At 48.2% G+C, this 4,952-nt stretch overlaps 1 long non-coding RNA gene across 1 annotated transcript; it reads right to left on the bottom strand.

Moving 5' to 3' along the window:
• Positions 1-1,897: 1,897 nt before the first annotated feature.
• Positions 1,898-4,712, bottom strand: LOC103582588. The gene is made up of 2 exons (XR_549769.1): positions 4,263-4,712; positions 1,898-2,886 (listed from the first exon to the last, which is right to left on the bottom strand). It is a non-coding gene; the product is annotated as an uncharacterized LOC103582588 (long non-coding RNA).
• Positions 4,713-4,952: the final 240 nt, after the last annotated feature.

The raw sequence follows: 4,952 nt of genomic DNA, 5'->3' as shown, positions 1-4,952 counted from the left end.
GGCCAATATATTCTGTTCTAATCTAATGATTTCTCATTCTTTGGAAGTGCTGAAAAGTTTGCTCTTTGAAGCCTTTTAAGCATTCCCTAAGCCAGAATACATGAAATCATCTTTCTAAACAAAGGTAAACCAGCTTCCTTCTCCTTATTGTAAATTCCCAGTATGAATGCATGAATTTTCTTTGCTCCTAAAATGGAAAAATATATGGTAGAATTGTAATGAAATTCAGTTGTCTTCAATGCCAGTTGTCTGTTTGTACCATACCAATATGCATAAATGCATGAAAGTGATTTTTACTCTCTTATAGGGAGAAGTATCTTGTTTTTATAAACACTGTAAGTTAAGATAATAGAGAATTATCCCAATCTGATTAGAATCTTCAGTAATGTTCTGTTTTGAGTTTGGTGGTGTTAACATTCATAACACTAGCTGGTGCTAGATAAGCATCATATCAGTGCTGTGTATTCCAGACAAAATGCATTTATATAAGACAGGAGGGCATTAATTCAGAAGCACACTGATCAAACACACACACACACACACACACACACAGTCTTTTATGAGTAAAATCTTCCATTCTTGGAAGTCAGAAGTACCACAAATTCCCTGGAGCTAGGAGTTCCCAGAAATCCTGAATGAAACAATTAGGGCATAGCCAGAAAGGAGAAAGTTGTTGCCTAAAGCCTAGAGAATTTCCCAAGGACCTGTTTAAAATGACCGCTGTCTTCCTTTAAACCGCAGTTACAAACCTCACGAATAACACCCATTCTGATTCTTATCTTAAACATCTGTTGCTTCTTTGGCTATTTCTGAAGAGATATATGAGGGTACTTCAAAAAGTTTGTGGAAAAATAGAATTAAAGATAATACAAATCTCTCCATGAACTTTTTGAAGACCTCTCTTATATTTTTAAAGACTTCTAATTTTTCCAGCACTTCTACAACTACAGAATAAAAATCTCACCCATATTGTAAGTGCTTAAATTAACTTTCCATGCTAATAGCAAGTGTACTTCCATAGTTTCTTCCCATCTNCTTCCTTCTCCTTATTGCAAATTCCCAGTATGAATGCATGAATTTTCTTTGCTCCTAAAATAGAAAAATATATGGTAGAATTGTAAGGAAATTCAGTTGTCTTCAATGCCAGTTGTCTGTATGTACCATACCGATATGCATAAATGCATGAAAGTAATTTTTACTCTCTTATAGGGAGAAGTATCTTGTTTTTAAAAACACTGTAAGTTAAGATAATAAAGAATTATCCCAATCTGATTAGAATCTTCAGTAATGTTCTGTTCTGAGTTTGGTGGTGTTAACACTCATTATACTAGTTGGTGCTAAATAAGCATCATATCAGTGCTGTGTAGTCCAGACAAAATGCATTTATATAAGACAGGAGGGCATTAATTCAGAAGCACACTGATCAAACACACACACACAGTCTTTTATGAGTAAAATCTTTCATTCTTGGAAGTCAGAAGTACCACAAATTCTCGGGAGCTAGGAGTTTCCAGCAATCCTGAATGAAACGATTAGGGCATATCCAGAAAGGAGAAAGTTGTTGCCTAAAGCCTAGAGAATTTCCCAAGGACCTGTTTAAAATGACCGCTGTCTTTCTTTAAACCGCAGTTACAAACCTCACAAATAACACCCATTTTGATTCTTATCTTAAACATCTGTTGTTTCTTTGGCTATTTCTGAAGAGATATATGAGGGTACTTCAAAAAGTTTGTGGAAAAATAGAATTAAAGATAATCCAAATCTCTCCATGACCTTTTTTAAGACCTCTCTTATATTTTTAAAGACTTCTAATTTTTCCAGCACTTCTACAACAACAGAATAAAAATCTCACCCATATTGTCAAGTGCTTAAATTAACTTTCCATGCTAATAGCAAGTGTACTTCCATAGTTTCTTCCCATCTTTAAATCAGGAGCACAAGGAAGTCGTACCTTGAGAGTATGGGCTAGTGCTCTAGTCCAAAGAGAGCAGAAAGGAAGTAATAGTGGTTCACTAGTAGACAGGCTGGGGTAAAGTTAGAGCTATGGTGACAGCAGCTGACAGTGGAGTTTGGTGCTTTACACTTCCTTTGATACTTAGACAATACAGAAGAGCTAGTGCCCTGGAACACGGCGGGTAGCAAAGATAAAAGTGGTGGAACAGTGCATTTCACAGAAAACAAGATTCAAACAAAAATCCTATTCACCAGTAACTGAAGGAACTAAATAAACCAAATGGAGAAGAACCGCTCTGAAATGCACTCGCTCCACGGAGTACATTTTATTTTTTCTGCTTAAGATCAGCATCAATCCTCAATCTCTGACTTGCCTAGTCCATAAAAAGAAAAAGTGCAAGAAGGAAACAGTCTCGACATCCTGAGCGTTTTTCTTTTAATCTCTTTTCCCGTTTTCTTTCAGTATTAATCCATTTACAATCTCCTGTTTGATTATCTTTTCTGATCCTTTTTCTACCCAGTCTTTTTAATTCGGCTGTTGCAAGCTCTCACCAGGGATCCTGTCTCCTGTTTGGCATCTTTGGATACTTTAACTTGTCCCTTTTCCAAGCAGTTCTCTCACCCTGTCCCATCACCGCCCGTCTCCCCTGCACCCATACCCCGGGCTCAGTCCTTTGTACGCCCAATGACAGCAGGCGAATTCCACAGGGAGTCACGCGGTGGATTCCACGACTGGTCATCGGGTTGCTCACTTCAGCTTCCAAACACCCCTCTCTAAGCCTCCTCGGCTGCGCCCTGAGAGCTCCTTACCAATTTCAGGAAAACCACACCAAGCTGTGATTCTCACTGGACATTCCTTTGTAAAATGGACAGATGAACTCTGGAGGCTGCAGAAGAACACCGGAGCAGGACCTCCTCGGGGACGAGAGGCGTCTGTCGAGAAGGAAAGGAAGGGTTTATGAGCGTAGCCACTTAGCAGGGCAGCAGGAAAATGTACTCCCGAAGTAGCTACCGCTAACTCACAAGCCCTGCTGATCACTTCCCTCCCCCCAGGACCGCACTCGCCTTCTCTGCGCCCCCCTCCACCTCCACGCCCCCGCCCCCAGCGCCTCTCGCAGATCAGAGGGAACTCAGTCGGGAAGCGCCGGGGTCTGAGCATCCCCGGGGGAGTTGGGGCTCTCGCCGAGCCTCCCTTGCTCTCCAAATTTGGAAAGAAGTGTAACCGAGATGGGGATGGGGGTGTCCCTTTTTCCTTCCAGGAAAAGCTGACCTGACTTCCCCGAGCCAGCCATCACCAAGGAACCGGCGAAAAGACCTAGCTGGGCGCTGGGCTTGGCCGGAAGGCTGGGAGCCCAGGTGACCCAAGAGACACCCCGGAGAGGGCAGCCTTGGTTCTTCCTTCCCTCGCTCCCTGCCACTCAGCTTCGGAAGGCTGGGAGCTGCCGCTACCACTTCAAACTCGGGGGACAGGAAGGGAGCCGGGCGACCAGCCCCGCGTCTCCCCTCCTCTCTTACCCACCCCAACTCCCGGCCGCTCTGCTCCGAACCCCGGACACTTATTTTAAACAGCAACGCGTTCAATTAAAATGTCACTTATAAACTGGTCGCCTACCCAGGGGAGTTTCGGATTTGGTTTGAACGACCAGCCCGTTCCCCAGAGCTCTGAGGTTTTAAGTTTCTCTGTCGCCTGGAGGAAGGAAGACACGAAGAGGGAACGAAGTGAGGAGGCATGCACACCGGGGCCTGCCTCCGGTTGGGAACGCGGGTGCGGGTGGGCTGTGCATCTCCACAGCGCCCCGAGCAGCAGCGAGGGCACCGGCAGTAATGGCCACATCTCCTGAGCTGAGCGTCTGGTGTGCTCAGAGACGCAGTGACGGTCCTCTAACCCCGGCGTGGCACAGCGCTCGAGCCTCTGCGCACCACGCGCATCGGCGTCCATCTACAGCATGCCACATAGCCACCAGAACCCAAAGTCTTTCCAAGCCTCTGTGTGCACAATATGCAACCACATGCGCTTGCCAGAGCGGAAAGTGCAAGAGACACCCCAGGTTCCCACATGCACAGAGACGGATGCGTGTCCACACCCCATGCGTCCCTGGTCCATCCGCGCCCATCTCAGAAGATAGATTTATAAATGTAACAATAATCAAAGCTTCTTGACTAGTTGGGAAAGTGGAATTTAAAGTGGTTTCCAGTTGAGAGCAATGAGGCAGACCGAGGAAGCCAGGAGAGCTGGGGAGGAGGAGAGGAAGAAGGAGGGAAGGAAGAAGCGAAGGGATGTAGCTGCGGAGCCTGGCGGCTCCCCTTACCTTGAGCGGGGAACCGGTGCCGTTGGCGCTGAGCAGGGCCAGGGCAGGTAGCAGGAGCACTTGCAGCACGTATCCCAGTCCCAGTCCGCAGCGGCCGCTGTCGCCGCAGACCTTTCCTCACCGTCGACAGAGGTGTGCCAGAGGGGACAGCGCAGAGAGACGCGCAAACAGCCGAAAGCTCCACTGGGCAGCAGCTGAATCCGTGCACCGGCAGCAGTCCGAGGAAATAACTACAACCAAGTGCCACACTCCACTTTCTCCAAGGACAGGAGCCAAAAGGGGGCGGAGAAGAGACACCGAGGAGGAGTCTGAAGGTTCCCCTTACCCTGAGCCTTCTAACCGTCGTGTCCCCGAGCGACTGCTCTGCCCCGACTTGGGAAGTCCAGGGAGGCGCAAGGCGGCCACCTCCGCCGCTCCCTCAGCAGCAGGAGCAGCCGCAGCCCCGCCGCGCGCCGAGCCTGGGCTGCTCTCCGGGTCCCCTCGCCTGTGCGGACACACACAGGCACCGGGGCTGGGGCGGGGTGGGGGAGGATTGGAGGAGAAGGGAGTAGAGGGAGGAAGCCTGGGCACAGCCAGGCGCTCCGTTCCCCAATCTCAGTGTTCTCACGCCGGCGGAGAGACGTCCCGGCTGCCGCTGCTGGGTGGCCAAGGAGGGTCACCTCCTAGAGCAGGGAGCACGGGTGCGCAGAG

Source organism: Galeopterus variegatus, unplaced genomic scaffold (assembly GCF_000696425.1).
Source record: "Galeopterus variegatus unplaced genomic scaffold, G_variegatus-3.0.2 Scaffold16875, whole genome shotgun sequence".
In the NCBI taxonomy this organism is placed as follows: Eukaryota; Metazoa; Chordata; class Mammalia; order Dermoptera; family Cynocephalidae; genus Galeopterus; species Galeopterus variegatus.
Note: the sequence above shows the minus strand (reverse complement) of the source record. Positions and strands in the feature narration are given on the sequence as shown.